We start from the raw sequence: 17206 nt of genomic DNA on the forward strand, positions 1-17206 counted from the left end.
TAACATAGAAAGGTGGAGTTTCAACAATTCGATCTTTAGGTAACTGAGCTGTCATTTGTTTCGCTGGTTTTACTGCGTATTTCCGACAAATTAAACAGTTCCCTAAGACTTTCTTTACCAATTGACGGCCTTTAGGAATCCAAAATTTCTGTCTTAGTTTGGCTAAAGTTGCTGCAACTCCCGCATGCAGAACGTTATTATGTTCCCTTTTTACAATTAATTCAGTAAATTTGGAATCTTTAGGAAGAAGAACTGGATGCTTCTCGTCAACTGTATATTCGGTTTCTTCTAATCTTCCCTTAATTCGAAGAATTTTATTTTCATCAAGAAACGGTGCCAAGCTGAATATATCAGAGCTTGGAGAAATTGACTTGTTAGATTGAAGAGCCTTAATTTCAGGTGTGAAGAAATCCATCTGGGATTTACGAACACAAAAAATTTCAGTGTCCTGAATTTCAAAGGCACTTAATGTTCCACTATTAGCAGGCAGTTTTCTTGCCTTAGCAACGAAACGTCTAACCCATGCCATAATTCTGAGATATTTCAGCACATTACTGAATTTTGTTATATCCAATAGTTGATCATCTCTTTTCACAACAACGTCATAAACAGATATTATGGTCCAAACCACCAAAGTGAACAATTTCTTAAATTAGCAACAGTAGTTCCTCGTGATATGATGTCGGAGGGGTTATCTTTCCCACGGCAATAATGCCAATTATTGCTTTCAGTTAGTTTCTGAATTTCATAAACTCTGTTTTTGATGAAAGATTTAAATCTTTCGGGAGATCCCTGAATCCAAAAATACGTTATTTGAGAATCAGTCCAGTGGAAGGGGATTACTTCGTATTTTAAAGATTTTGCTATTTCATCACTCAATCTAGCGGATAAAAGCGCACCCAAAAGCTCCAATCTAGGAAGTGTAAGGGATTTCAGAGGTGCAACTCTACTCTTGGAAGCAACAAAAACTGTTTGAAAAGTTCCATTGTTCAAAACTATTCTCAGATATACCACGCATCCATAAGCTTTCAAACTAGCATCAGAAAAGCTATGGAGTTCTATTTGTTTCACATCTGCATCTAATATTCCTTCTAAATAGTAGCAGGGAATTCTGAGGTGGTTCAGTTCTTCAATTTCTTCGTACCAGGCTTTCCATTTACAACTAAGATCAGGTGGCAGTTCATCGTCCCAATCCCTTGTAAATCTAAAGATTTTCAAACTCTCATTGTTATCATTAGGATCATCTTTCCAAAAGAATCGTGTAACGTCCCTGTCTTCTTCATATTCCAAAGCGGATGAGATTTCAAGTTCAAATTCGTCTTCTCCGACTTTTAATTCTCGTTCTATTTCAGCGTTTAAATTGCTCAAGGATTTTGATTTTTCGTTTACCTGGTCTAAAATTTCTTCCAATACATTTACATTTATACTACTATCATCTTTATTCAGTTCGGTTTCAATTTTCTTTAATATCTTGGACACTCCGGTCCTCAATACCTTTCGTTTCGATTTCAGTTTAGCAATAAGATCTTCCATATTATATAAAAATAGAAAATACAGGCTTACCTTGGCTGTCTTCGCATAAAATGATATCCAAAATTAAAAAACACAAACTTCTAAATTGGCCAAAGGTTCTCGGCACCGATGCGCCATATTGCGAAAGGTGGTTCTAATTCTAAATGAAGTGAAATATTTCAACTATCTACAAAAATAATCATTTTATTTACAAAGCAACTTTCGTTGCATCGAAGGTTCACTGCTAACTAACTACGTCGCAAACTAAAAACTAACATTCCTTTTCAGAAGCGAAGCGCCCTCTAACGGCGATACATAAATGATTTGGGGGATTTTTCCACACCAGTAGTGGAATTGCTTATTCTGAACATGACATGGCTGAAGCCCTTGCGCAGCATCTAGAAAAGACTTTCACCAATCATGCCTCTAATAATGATGAGACAGATGAAGAAGTCGATAATTTCATTAACCACCTAGCTGACAGAAATTGTAATAATCACTTCAACCCAACTTCTCCAACAGAAATAAGTAATATAATTAGCAACTTAAAGTCCAGGAAAGCTCCCGGCTACGATAGCATCACCAATACGGTTCTCAAAGCTCTCCCAAGAACCTACGTAGTCCTCATTACAAACATAGTCAATGCTTGTATGAGGCTCAATTACTTTCCGCAACAGTGGAAGCACGCGCAGATAATTACGTTTGTCAAGCCGGGGAAAACCCAAAGGACTTAAACTCCTACCGTCCGATCAGCCTTCTCCCCAGTTTGGGAAAGGTATTTGAGCGTGTGCTCCAAAAGAGATTAACTCAACATCTAGAGGATAAAAAAATTACATCTAAAGAGCAGTTTGGTTTTAGAGCCGGTCATAGTACCGTGCACCAACTACTGAACGTTACAGAATTTATTGCAGACTCCTTCGCAAAAAAGAACACAATCGCCAGCTGCTTTCTAGATCTAGAAAAAGCATTTGACAAGGTGTGGCATGAGGGTCTCCTCTACAAGCTGCACCTTGTTCATCTGCCCATCAGTTTTATTAAGCTCATGAAAAGCTATCTTAAAAACAGGACCTTTCAGGTAAAAATTAATGACTCTCTCTCTTCAAGAAAAAGAATTAAAAGCGGAGTGGCTCAAGGAAGCGTTCTGGGACCGCTTCTGTTTAATATCTACACGAATGATATGCCGGTTCCTTTGAATGCAAAAGTAGTGAAATATGCCGACGACACATCAATTTTAACCAAGTCGCTAAAATCTCAGCTTGTTGTAGATAAACTTGAAAGCACAGTAAATATCATAGCACACTATTATGATTCATGGAAATTAAAAGTAAATCCGTCAAAGAGCCAAATTCTCCTTTTCAGACGTCATCGGAAGTTCACTCCTGTGAATGTAAATATAAAAATTAATGATCAAGCCCTAGCAATTGTTTCAAGTACTAAGTATCTAGGAGTGGTCTTCGACTCACAGCTGTTATTCAAAGAACACACGGAGTAGGCCTTGCGCAAAGCCACCGTTGCTAAAATGTCTCTTTACCCTTTAATAAGAAGAAATGCTAAATTAAATATCAATCTCAAGAAGAAGATCTATACCAGCTTAATAAGACCCACCCTACTTTATGCAGTGCCTATCTGGGCCACTGTGTACAAGACTTATAAACACAAACTACAGGTCAGAACAAAATACTCAGACAAATTGTTGACTCCCCATGGTTCGTACGTAACCTGCAGTTACATAAAGAACTAAAAATAAAACCCATAGCTGATCAAATTCTCACCACGAGCCACAATTTCTATGCTAAAATAGAACTTTCTCAATACGAACATATCCGTAATCTGATAAATTATGATGCTACTATAGAAATTGCAGCAAAGCGCCCAAGAGGCATCTTCCATAACAGCAAATGGTGAAATGTGTATATATTGTACATAGTACTATTATCTTTATTTTATCTTTATTGTGTCATTTTACCAGTGTCTTTGAAACTTTATAAGACTTATGGACATGATCCGTGTACCTGGATCTTCAAAGCACTGATCTTATATTTGTCATTTTCGTAATCTCCTTATTGTTATATCAGAGAATTTGTAATATTGTGGACTTATGGACATGATCCGTGTACCTGGATCTTCAAAACTCTGATTATTTATTGCTAGTGTAAAATGTTTTTCACCATTTGCTACTTCGCTCAAATACCGCCGTCCCTATATGTACATAGTTTATAGTTTCAGTAACTCAAGTGCCTCAGTGTTGTACAAGAACTTTAGTGTTTAATTTCTCAGACCAAGACTTCACTGGTGATATCTACTATTTCAAGATGCATTGGCTGTGGACAGTTCACGGGAGGGTGACCCCCACGTGACTACCACTGTCCAATCTGTGTTTTACAGCAAGGATGAATTTGAATATTTTGTTTAGCTAATCTGTTGCACTTAGTTGTGCCATTTGTCTCATTTAGATCGCGATATTAGTTTAATAATTCCAATCTGGATAACCTGTTTCAAAACTTGATAATTATTAATATATCCAATATTTCTCATTGCACGCGTAAGCTGCTTTGCTCGGAGTCTGAACTTGGGTGGGTGACCACCCACGTGACAGGCTCCTTCCAATCATCTCCCTCTACTTCACCTGCATTTCACAAAATTTGACAAGTTTCGCCTAGTTGGCGCGGCGTAAATCGCCTTAATTAAAAACTTAAGTACCAACGCCTTAGGGCAATTTACCAACAGAGACGGTTAAAGTAGCGGTTGGCTACTAATTGCCGCCTAGGCATTGACTCGATTTCGATTTCTATATCTATAATTTCTGAGAACGAGTGCTTAAGTAATAGGTTTATCTTAACAACTTTGCTTCAAACAGTTTCAGGTACTAAATAGAAATTTGAATACACAGATCTGAATCCAGTTTCTTTTAAATCGCCTGATTTTCGTACTTTTAATTAAAAGTATCATTTAATTTGCGAAGTTTTAATGATAATCTCTTCGAGGTCTTAAACAAATTCGAGGTATCTGAGGTTTCCAAACTGCAGTATTTATAAATAGTATGTATAATCTTTTAGATATTCGTATTCTGAAATTTTATATACGCGTACTCATTTTTGATATTTAACCATAACTTCATCCAGCTCCAACGATTTTAGTTGTGTGTTTGTGTGTGATTATGGCAAAGCCTCGAGGGCTATCTGCCTAAGAGGAGGGATGCCTTCGTGGAGGACTTTCTAAGGGAAACTGGCTCGTATAACACATGGGGAAACCACGAAAACGCCCATGCAGCCAGCCCGTTCGTGGAATTCGAACCTCGGGCCGAACTACTAGTGTTCAGCGACTTTACCGCTCGGCCGCTGGTGAGCCCCGATTTTAGTTGATGATACCTAATTTTAATTAACGGTAAAAGGGATTATTTTTATTTGAACAATTCCACTGTGGTAAATAAGTTTCTTATAATCATGTTGAACTTATGCTATCTTTTCCATAGTAAAGCTATTAAAAATTTAAACTTTGTATATTTTACTAGAAGTGTCAGATGGCATAAGTCATCGTAGATTGCAAGACCTACCATTATTTCTTAAGCTAGAACTGTACGTTTACAACCGACTATTCGGTTCACGTTTATTACGGCAAACGTTTACGCTCTCCTATTATTTTTAAAGAGAGTTTTGGCTGTTAAATTTACTTTTTGAAACCGTCCATGATTTAGAAACCTTTCTTTAAGTTTTTTTTATTCTCCAACATTATTTCAAGCTCTTTTATCTTCGAGGGTGGTTCCGGACACCCCAAGCTGGCTGTTGGCGCAGGGCAAGATAGATAAAGCAAAGGAAATTTTGCTGCGGGCAGCCAAAAGGAATAAAAAAGACATAAATGCAACTAAAGCTGCCCTGGAGGTATTCCTTAGCCAAAAGACAAAGGTAAACAATAGGATATTTATTGTTTTTTTCTGTATAAAATGCAGTTTGACTTTTATTTTATTTTATATGTAAGAATGTCTGATTCAAGGAAATGGTCTACATTCCTTCTGATAAGGTTGTACAGAAAATGATATTTTAATATTTATGAAAATATTTGTAAAATCTAAAAGCATTGTTTAAGGCAACAGGTGCAGATTGAAAGAAGGCAAACATTTTTACATTCTCCTAAGCATATCAGGTATCGCCGGCCTTGCTAACTGTTAAGCTTAAGCCCTGCTAATTTAGACTTCAAGAACGAACCCCCTGACGAGATGTCCGAGCGCCTCCCACTTCCCTTACCTTACCACCATTTCGAAAGGATTTCGGCTAGCTGTATATTTGAATGCACAGGCACTATACGCTTAAAAATATCCACATCCTCTACGGAATTCGAACCTGAGTTCTTCGGTACGGCAGGTACAGGTACAAGTAACAGGAACACCAAAATTTCGCAATTGATCGTACAAGTACAGTCCCAATGTTATTACATTCTGCAACTCCGCTCCAGTTTTGAAAGAAAATACCCACTTACTCCATTAGCTGGCCAGCTTACCAGTGTCTGAGCTGACATACCCCACCAGCAGTAGATTCTTTTAAATACAAAACCTGCGGCCAAAACCAAAGTGGTGGATCAGGCAGGCATAAAAGTTGCCTGTGGATTTGTTCAACAACTATTATTGTACAGGATATGTGCACACATCAAGACATTCTAATATGTTCCAAACTTAACAAGTAAAGCAACTTAACAAGTAGCAATGCACAAAATAATAGGTACAATAAAAATATGTCGAAAAATATCAAATGATATAACTGATGTAAGCAGAGAAATAATCGAATGTGCAAAGCAGACTGTAACAGAAGCAGTACTAACGCATCGAGTAAATGATACTGAAGTAAATGACATGTTAAACAAAAGAAGCAAGAAAGATGAAAAATGAGCAATGCCCTTGCCGGGACTTGTACCACGGACCTCTCGAATACGCGTCGAGTGTGCTGACCCCTACACCACGAAAATATGCTAAGAAGGCGGGAGAAATATCTTATATACTCCGTATTTTATAGAGCGACTGGGGTTTAGGGGACCCAATCGCCAAATCCTGATGGCGAAGAATAATCATTGACCACTTTTTTTAGTTCGGGTGCCACTGTACAGAGATACTAGGTTATTTCGAAGCAGGAGAGATGAAAAATGTGCAATGCCCTCACCGGGACTCGAACCACGGACCTCTCGAATACGCGCCGAGCATACTGACCATTAAACTTCGAAGGCATGCTAAGATGGCGGGAGAAACACTTTATGTACTCTCTCTTTTAAAGAGCGACTGGGGATTAAAGGAGCCAGTCGCCAAATCCTGGTGGTGGAGAATTATCATCCACCACCCCTTTAGTTCGGGTGCCACTGTAGAGACATTAGGTTATTTCGAAGCAAGAAAGATAAAAAAAATGAGTAATGCCCTCGCCGGGACCCGAACCATGGACTTCTCGAATACGCGTCGACTGTCTGATTACTACAGTACGAAAACATGCTAAGAAGGCAGGAGAAATACCTTATACATTGTGCAGTTGCAAGTAGAATACAAGAAGGGATAGAAATATATACAGGAAACAAACATTTTCTTTCACAGTATTGATGTCGAAAGCCAATTTATAAGCAAAACCGTATACTGTTGTACAGCATTAAATGCAATGCACAGATATAGATAATACGGAGATAATACGAATAACACGTTATGAATGCGAGTAGTTACAAAGGCATTATAAACATTAAAAGGCGTAATTTGACAGCAGTGCAGTTCAGAGTAATCAGTAAGCATATAACATATTCATTTTTTTGCATTATTGAAAATCCAAGTTGGCTAGTTCTCATCCACTCGTATAGTCAGGTGCTCCGTTCAGGGCGAATTTAAATACACAGGTATCCGCGTCCTCTATCTTTCCAGACTCACTTTGTTTTAAATATACATATATAGCTAGAAAATGCTCTTTCATGAGTTAAGAGTCGAGTTAGGGACTTTTAAGTCTGTGTTAACCTTTGCGATCAGGCGAAAAGTTCTCATTCCTATATCCGTTGTCGCCCAGCGTTCTTGCCAATTATCAAACAGCTTGCGTCCTGTAACTAGTTTTAACCTAGAAATAAAAAGCCGCTGTTATTTTAACTCTGTACATGTACTTCGCTTCAACATAGTCATACGACTTCGCAGTCGTATGATCCATACTAACTTGCCGAGATAGTTTGCAATGATGTTGTGGGAACTTGTAGTAAGCTAATATGTCATAGTGAATAAACTACACCCTTGACATCAACAAAAGTGCGAAGTTTGGAAGGGGGAATTTTTTGTGGAAGAGATCAAGTCATTAATGGCTTGCTCCATAGAAAGCTCTGATTTGAATACGTATTTCCTTGTATTCATTCATTCATAGCTTTGGTGACTGTTAAGCGATAACTGAGTCGTAATAATATGATTCGATCAAGTACTTAAAGTTCGGGAGCTGCATAGGTTCACGTGTCTATACGAATGTGGTAGGTTTAGATTTTTCTGGGTTTTTAGAAATAAAGCAACTTCTGCTGTTTTGGAATTTATCGATAAGAGACATGATATCCAAGTATATGTGAACGCCTCGAGATGATCTGGGATCCTTAGGAAAATAGACAACATTCGAACAATTTCTAGACTCCAAACCAACGGTTCTCAACATTTGGATTAACGAGTACCATCTAAACAAAAACTGAAAAACGTTTAGTACTAACACTACATTTTACAATGATTATTTTTCAATTTCTCAACGGAAATATTAATATAAATGTATATACACAAATATATATTGCCATTTGCACAACCTATTGGCTACTTGTATTAAGTATGCAAACATAAAAAACAAATATTAGATTAAAAATTGGTAACTGATTTACTTATCAAAATTTAAGTTATAGTATTTTAATTCTAAAATTTAGTGCGAATTGGGCCTGTTTAAGAGAGATCAAGTTCTTTACGCCTGATCGTATTTAGTTTTAACCGTAATTTAGGATACACTTTTCGTTTTGTTCTGCATTTTTTTTTTTTTTTTTCAAATATAACATGGAAAAAAATTCTTGTTCACACAAATCGGCTGTGCAAAAAAGCAATCAAAATATAATTGCTTTATTTGAAATGCCTTTAAATTCTTTTTTTTTTTTTTCGGTTCAACTAAAAATTAAGGTTTTTTTTTTTTTTTTTTTTTTTTGAAATCTTCAGTTAGATTTCGATCACAGGAAATTTCTATCAATTGCTTTTTTCCTTCTCTACATAAAATTTCAGGAGCATTTGAACAAAATGGTTTTCTAATCCAATTTTCGTTTTCATAATCCTCGGGAAAATACATATTGAAATTATTTATCAATAAAAAACAATGATTTTTAATGTCGGATGGAAATTTTTCTTTCAACCTATTTTCGGTTAGAAAGCTTTCTAAAAGTGGTGAAAAGCTTAGAATATCCAATTTGTTGATTATTAGCTTGAGGTTTTTTTATATCATTGCATATATTTTATCTCTAATGGTAAAACAATAACATTTTGTCCTTGTAATCCTAAATTTAACTCATTTAGTGTTCCAAAAATTTCAGTTAATGCTAAATGCACTAACCATAATTCACTAAATAAACATTTTTGCAATTCAAATTTTGAATCACAGAGAAAGATTTGAACTTCTGATAGAAGTTAAAAAAGATGATTTAAAACTTTGCCTCTGGATTGTTTTCCCTTTGTTTTGTACCTTATTTCGGAATGTAACAAAACCGTTTCATGTTCACTGCACAACCTTTAGCATTAAATCTTAAAAATTCTTAAATTTAAAGCTCACCTTTTAATATAATGAAGAATTTTCACAGCTTGATTCAAAATGATTTTCAGGTTTTCAGGAATTGTTTTTTGGCTGCTAAAGCTTCCTGATGAATGGGGCAGGGAGTAAATTTAGTTTCATATGCAATTTTGTTTATTAGAGAAATAACATCGGAATGTTTTGCTGTTAAAGTCTGAGCTCCGTCGCTGCATACGGCTATGCACTTATTCGAAGGACTATCATTCTTATAAATAAAATTGTCAATTACTTTGAAAATTTCATTTGCATTTGCTCTATCATGAAGAGATTCACAAAATAAATACTCTGGATATTCATTTACCTTCCTTGAAACATATGTAAACTGATAATTGAACAATATTTGTTATATCGGTACTTCCATCCAACTGAAATGCGAAAGATTTTATTTTATTTTATTTATCACTCTATTTTATTTTTCTGAATAAATGTTTCTTTTATGGAATTACTCTATCATTTGATAACGGATTATTAAATTATAAGGTATTTCTTCCGCCTTCCTAACGTGCCTTCGTGTTGTAGTGGTTCTGCACGCTGGGCCCGTATTCCAGAGGTCTGCGGTTTGATTCCCGGCGAAGGCGTTTTTCATTTTCCATTTTGCCTGCTTCCACAAAATACATGTCTCTACAAAGTTCATTAGCCGCTTTCTCGCTGAATAATCTTAAAACGACATCTTTAGCTGTTGGTAATATAAGGTTCTCCTCAATAGTGTGAGCCTGCCCAGGCTTGGCACTTCTTAGACTTACTAAGTAACTATCTTCCAAAGGTTTTTCACTTGAATTAAGAAACCTTTTATTACTTGTTTTATAATTTTGAACTCATAGACAGCAGCCTTGCTTCAACTCTACCTATTATGTACATAATGTGTTCCTCTTGTTCAATATGCTAATTGTTTCCCTTGTTACTTAACGTTTGGACATTAGTTCAGGTATGCTAGCATTCAATTCTGTTTTCTCTAATGAAATTTAGTTATCCTAAAATCGATTTCATTGCTTTTGCTTTATTTCAGATGAAAGTGATTTATTCATGTACTGTGATTTTCCGAATTGTTTCCAGGGCTAATTTTGCATAATAGGAATATGTTGTTAAAACTGGCTTTTAATTAATAGGAGTAACAGTTTAACGTTTTTCTAATAAATACTTGATAGAAAGTCTGCATAAAGTTTTAAATTTGTTGCACTTTTACTAAAAGAAATTATTAAAATTATCATAATCTCCGAATTCGAATCATTTTTAATTTGTAGACTACAAATCTTTCAGAACAAACTACAAATCTTTCAGAATTTTTAGATATCTATATTGTAATACGAGTTACTGGAACGAAATGATCTGCATATTATTGATTAGGATTATTCTTTCTTTTTTGTCGCTGAGTAAATGTTTATCTTCTTCCAGCCTTCTTCTAAAGTACTAGTTTGCTTCGGTGTATCGTATATTTGCAAATGTTGGATGCAGAGAAAGTGATTAGAAAAACACAGTCTTGCTTAACGGGAAGAAACATTCGTACTGTACTAAGATGGGAGCAAAGCAGTATGAAAATTTGGGGGCGCAGCAACAGCTAAGATCCAGATAAAAATTTCAAATAAGATGATTATATAAGTTTTGCATGTTAGAAATCAATTCGATCCTTTGATAAGTCATAGACTGTACCCATATTGTGGTAAGATAGAATTAAATATTGTTGATTATTGTAAAAACTGACGTTTGCAGTTGAGAGTCAAGTTAATCTAGATAATATCTTGAACTGTTTGCATCTGGAATGCTATCATTGTACTTCTCCCTTTGCGAATGTGTCCTGTAAATAAATGACTGGGTATCTTGTGAATTTCTATACTGGTTTATTAAAGACAATTGTTTCAACGTGTTCTACTATGGCAGATCCTGACACTCGTATTGTATAAGTTTCTTGAAAATTATCGTGATTGACAACGCGCAAATTCTCAAGAGTGTCAGTTTTATTGTCCACAACTATTGTCAGGTGTACTTTAACACACAAAGCTGTTGAGCCCTGCATTTCTGCTAGAAGTTTTGTTTTACTGAATGCAATCAAAAAGAGCACTAGTTTAATTAACTAATACTGAGCAATCCTGCAAAAATTATCAGCCTTAGGGGCATGAGTTTATGTAAGACTTTCTGGAGAAAATTAGCTTCCATTAACTTTACACGCAATGAAATCTATGCAAACCGCTTACAGAGAGACAGTTCAGAGCAGGCAATTAAAACATGCAATCTGAAATGAACGCATTTCGGAAGCAAAAGTGTTGCTCTGCTTTCTAACTAAATGTTATTCAACAACATTTCCAAGGTTGTTAGTAAGGGATGATAAGAAGCAAGTAGATATACAGAAAGGAGTCTGTCGAGATCACCCAATGAAAGGTATTTCTTACTCACGTATTAAAATCCTATCAGACATTTAAATTGCATTATTGTTTTTTGTATTTCTTTTATAAATAATTTTACCTTGTAATTGGAATATCAATGACTGGATATGAATGCTTGCACAGTGCTATAAAATTCTTCTTCTAAAGAGCTTAAGTTTTCCAAATCATTGTCATAAACTACCGAGTTCTTCGACCCTGCATACTGGATTGTTCCTTAACCAAAGCCTGCAAATAAGCACAGCTTTAATATTTTGCCAAAGCTTCGTGTTAATTCCCTTAATAACACCTTCCGCTTGTACTACCTTTCCTAAGAGTTGCCAAGCTATATCATGTTTTCTTTAGAAATATATTTACATAATTTGTAATAAATTTTTAAACGATTTTTTAAGAATTTTTGTTTATGAAATTAAATGGTTTATGGAACAGTATTTCATAAAAGAAATTTCATTATTTTATTCTCCATTCTCTGTGGCTTTGTTGCAGTCAGAAGAGAAGCAGAAGACAACAGTTTTCGACTTGTTTAAGACTCCAGCTCTGAGGAAATGCACGCTGATAATTTACTTTTGTTGGTGAGATAACATTCTGAAAATCTTAATTTATAACATATTTCATCTTTCATCCTTTGAAAAATAATGCAATCCGGTTGTCACAGACAAACCACATAGTTATTACGTTAATTTTCAAACTTCTGAATATGAATTATTATTGTTTAAATTCGTTATCTTTGACTTCTTATGGACATTAATGATAATGTTCCGTCATTGTAGGAGCTAAATCGATAGGCATTTAATGAAACTTCATTTGGAATATCAGAAGGTAACTGAATGTATTTAATAAATGATTTTTTTCATTTTGTAAAATGAAGTTTTTAATATGCTAGTTGAAGCGAATGAATTGTTAGTTTTCTATTAGTGTACTGACAAATCAACAGATGAGCATTTATATCTAAATTTATTAAGAAGCATTTTTACAATAATTTTCCATTCTAATCATTATAAACAAACGGCTTTCAAGAAGAGCTCTAAATCTTTCCGCAGTGAGCTAAATGAGGAAACGCACCAATTGCGTCTCAGAATATCATGCAGTGCTTTAGTATCAGTATTCTGAAAATTATTCCCAATGCTATTATAACCATTAAAAGGTTAACCATAACAGCCTCTTATGCGATTGATTCATATACTACCTACACATGAGATAAGTACATCGTGGTTATAATTAAACTCACCCTACTCAGAGTCCATTCTGTTAGATGTATTTCGTCGAAACTTTGTATATGAGTTTTATGGACGAGAAAAGAAAGCTGCGATAAAAATTAGCATTTCAAATTTCACGTCGACCACCAATTGAAAAGGTCCGTATAAAGAACGAGGGATACAAACCGGAAGCATAAAAAATTATTTAATCCCAGTATTTGTTCAGTGTGTTGTTGGCGGAATTAGTCTCGTGTTGAGCACTTGGACCAATCAGCATTTGTGCCAGAAATGTGCCCAGAACGCGTTATAACATACTGAACAGTAATGTGAAGGTTTTGATTTAGGAATTGTAGCAGCATTTTATGTTACGACGCCTTTCAATTCAAGCAGACGCTTTATGCTTCCTACATAAACATGAATTTCAGAAAAGCTCTCTTTCGCCAAAAGACACAGCGATTCAAGCTCAGAGAATTAGGAGGTCAGGCATTCGGAAAAAGTCGCGAAACTACCCAATTATCTCCAAAGAGCACAAAGGAATTCCTTTATTTGTCTGCCAAAATGTATGCTGCCATATCTTGCATAGAGACATTATTCTTTGATCATTCTCTTTCTTGTAAAACAGGACTGAATTATTGCTACATAGCTTGCAATAAGCACCCATGATAGTATGTCTTTTAGGACCTTGAGGAGTACTATACTCTAACAAAAAGGGGCCGAAAAGGAATTCAGCAGTAAACGAACACCATTCAATCACATGATCACAATCCAGAGGCTTATTTATAAATAACAGTGGGATCTGTAATACCCTAGGCGACACGCTTAGGGCTCACTCCTTTTTCCTATTCACTCCTTTTTGGGGCAAAATGTGTGTTATCTGACCACAAAATGCCCAAATGCTGTGCATTATGCATGGTTATTCTCAACAAAAAGAGGCAATCGAAATCATTGCCTTCATGCGGGTCAATAAGACGCAATGTTTGCACTATGTGGATCCTCTGTGGATACCCACTTTAAAAGGGATCGCAGAATATTTGTACTGTAGACCAAACTACAGAAAAATCACTTTATATTGTTCTTTTCGAAGAACACTGGAAACAGGATGCTTTGTCTACAGTAGTAACATTGACTTCTTCAACAGATTCATTTGAAATGTGTTTCTATCATCCTCCTTTAAAATTGCCCACTTCTTCAAATTTGGTACTCACCACTTTCAAAACATTCTTCTGCAAGCCCTTTTCGCAAACTTTCCAAACACTGACATTCTGAAAATGCAGCTAAACTATTACTGCGCTTCTGATAAAACAACTTGAATCAGTAATACTAGTTGACTACTGGAACTATAAAGATTTCCTAATTTTATTTAGTTTTTTTTTAAGATTTAGTTTTGCTGTACTGCATGAAACCAATGCATGGCGTAAGTACGCCCTGTGGAGGTGTTCTTCTCAAGACGGTTAGTGTGAAGGAGCGACACCATTTCTGTCAATGGGGATGTGTTGGTGCTTCCCACACTTAGTCCTGTCCCGTCCTGTACTGCATGAAAAGCTCTATCTAATTATCGAAATTTGAATTATTGACTTTTATTACAATTTTCTTTTTCGAAAGGCCCATATAACATATAAACCAAGTTTCAACGAAGTACGTCAAGCAGAAGGATTTCTCTATATGCTCGAGTAGATTTACTTCAATTATAATCACCTTGTACTACCTTCATCAGTAAAAGGCGCAATCACACAGTGTCGGTCGCACTTAGAAGCAGTGTAACACCAGGGTGCCTAGATCAAGGACCATACTTCTTGTCGAACAGGTAGGTTGTTTCGAATGCTGTCATGAGTAACTAATATAAGATATAATAATTTTGTTTTATAAATTATGACCATATTTTTGAGTAATAGTATAATAAAATATTCTAGCAGAAATAAAGTGTGCGCCGAGTTTCAATAAAGGCGTGAAAATGCCATCTGGGAGAGCTGAGGATGGGGAAAAGAGCTGGCTTTAACCTGAGTCTAGCGATACGTATAATGCATACATACTGTACAATACAGATAGTGTGCACTTAAATCATAGCATAAGCCATAAAGTACAGTACAGGTAAAGTAAGTCAAATTAAGTCACACATTATCTCGGATTGCATTATTCTCGTAATATATTAAAAGTACAATTCCGATAAGAACTCATGTTGTCAGTTTTTTTTATCTTATTTTATTTCCAGGTTTATCATAGGTTACATCTACTACGCTCTTTCATGGAACACGAACGATTTGGGAGGCAATCCTTACATCACTTTCTTCATTTCTGGAGCAGTGGAGGTGCCGTCGGGATTAATTTTTCTCTTCATTAGTAGGGCTATTGGAAATCGGAAAGCCCTTTTGATAGGAAACCTATTTTCAGGTCTATGCCTGCTTCTAATATCTCTCATTCCTAAAGGTAACAATGTTATGTTACGTTTAAATAAGTAATGAAACAGAAACGTACGCAAAAATTACTAATTTTTGGTCAAAGTTTTAGAAATAAATACAGAATAAGAAAGACTGCACTATTTTAGGATTGAATCCCAGTCTCAAAGGTTTCAAGAATTAGTTACTAGTAGTTATTAAAAATAAATTGTAAATATTAACATAAAAGTAAGCAAAATCTACAAGATTTTATTTTAATTAACGCAGATTGTATTGACTTATTCTCCCGTCGATAGCTATATATCATAATAACACCACACACATTACACAGTTTCAATACATTTATTTTCCATAGCGACTCTCTGGCGCTAGGTTTCACCTTACAGTGTAACATATGAATCGCAACTTCCAATGTACCACAAAAATCAAGTTTCTCACATAATACATTTCAACGCCAATTCCGGCGGCGCATGCGCCATTAGCCAAGATTCCGCTCTGGCGCCAAGCATTTGTCAGCTAATACAAAACACAGATATTTTATAATTTTTCACTTTCTATGACTACTAGTTTCACCGACTTCCACCTGAATGCAAATTAGTTCATTGGATAAATAAGCTTTTAGTTGTTAACATTTTCAAATTATCAGGAAACGTGGGCCAGCCATAACTGAGCTTTAGATTTTCAACCTTTAAAATTTAGCTTGCAGGCACAAATTTCTGCGAGAGTTTAGTCACAGGTGACAGCAGGGCCGGACACCCAGACGGCTTTCAAAAACTAATCGGGTATAGTCCGGGACCCGCTGCATTTTAGCACAGCATGTTTACAACATAAAATACCTAGCGTAGCATTACCTACACGACGGTGAACAGAGGTTTAGATAAAATTTGTAATGTCTTGCTTCGCATTTAATTCAACTTGTACGTGTGGTTATAAGAACGCAGGCAGCCGAAATTTTCTTTCTATAAAAGGTTCAATTTATCCAATTGTGAAGTCGAAATATTAATAAATGCTTTTATTTATCCCCTTTAATTTTGGCACTTTTATCGTAAACGCTGGACGGAATAAAAAATCATTCGACAACGTATTACGTTTATGCAGAAATTAATTATACTGCAATCTAATAAATCGGCAGAAATACCAATCGGGATATACCCATAGTCTATATACTGACCTAAGCGCATATATGCGCCATTCGTAGGATTGCCAGATTTCTGAAATGTTGAACCGGGACACCGGAATGCCCTTAAGGGTCGCGGGTATTCAAGGGTACACACCCTTGGCGAGTTTTTAGATCGATTTAGAGGGTAGTTTATTCTCAATGCTATGAATAAATGGTTACTGATTAGGAACTTAAACTAGGGGTAATAATAAATGACACAAGAATATAAATTTAAATTTCTTATATGTTAATAATTAAAAGTTACTTAAGTAAGAAGAAACAGTTTGAATGAGGAATAAAAATTTGAACGATATTTACGTGTACTTTTCATTGGCTAGGACTTTTTTTAGAAAGTCTTTTTTGGTTTTAATCTTCTTGCAAAAAGCTTTGCAAACTAATCCGGTATTAATTTTATATGTCATCAAGCTTTTAACCGCAGATTCCTTCACAAACCCCTATCATCAGTTCAAGCGTTGTTCATTAATGAAAATACTCTCTCAACTAGTGCTGATGTCCCAGGTAAGCAGAATACTCAACAATCGTGATCAGAATGGAGGCTGCTATGTGATTCTCCTTATTGAATTGACCAAACAGCCAGAGCCATTTTTCTTCACTTAAAATAATCACATCTCTGGTAGTCTCTTCTTGCTGCCCCTCTTCCCAATTTGACTGCAAATACTCTTTAGCAAACACAACTTCGCCAAACAGCTGATCATTCTTTATTTTCATATCGGGTACATCAAGAAGGCTGCTATTAATAATTTCAGCAGAAGTT

The 17206-nt window shown here is 35.6% G+C and overlaps 1 pseudogene across 1 annotated transcript in view; it reads left to right on the forward strand.

Annotated features, from left to right (window-relative positions):
- LOC118204832 (organic cation transporter protein-like) overlaps window positions 1-17206 on the forward strand; it is a 58014-nt pseudogene that overhangs the window by 22051 nt on the left and 18757 nt on the right. The window contains exons 8-10 of the transcript XR_015041655.1: window positions 5267-5414; window positions 12170-12255; window positions 15089-15303. The product of XR_015041655.1 is annotated as an organic cation transporter protein-like (transcript). The remainder of the gene's footprint in view (window positions 1-5266; window positions 5415-12169; window positions 12256-15088; window positions 15304-17206) is intronic.

Source organism: Stegodyphus dumicola, chromosome 6 (genome assembly GCF_044657685.1).
Source record: "Stegodyphus dumicola isolate Sdum_Otavi_A_Nest chromosome 6, ASM4465768v1".
NCBI classification, from domain to species: Eukaryota; Metazoa; Arthropoda; class Arachnida; order Araneae; family Eresidae; genus Stegodyphus; species Stegodyphus dumicola.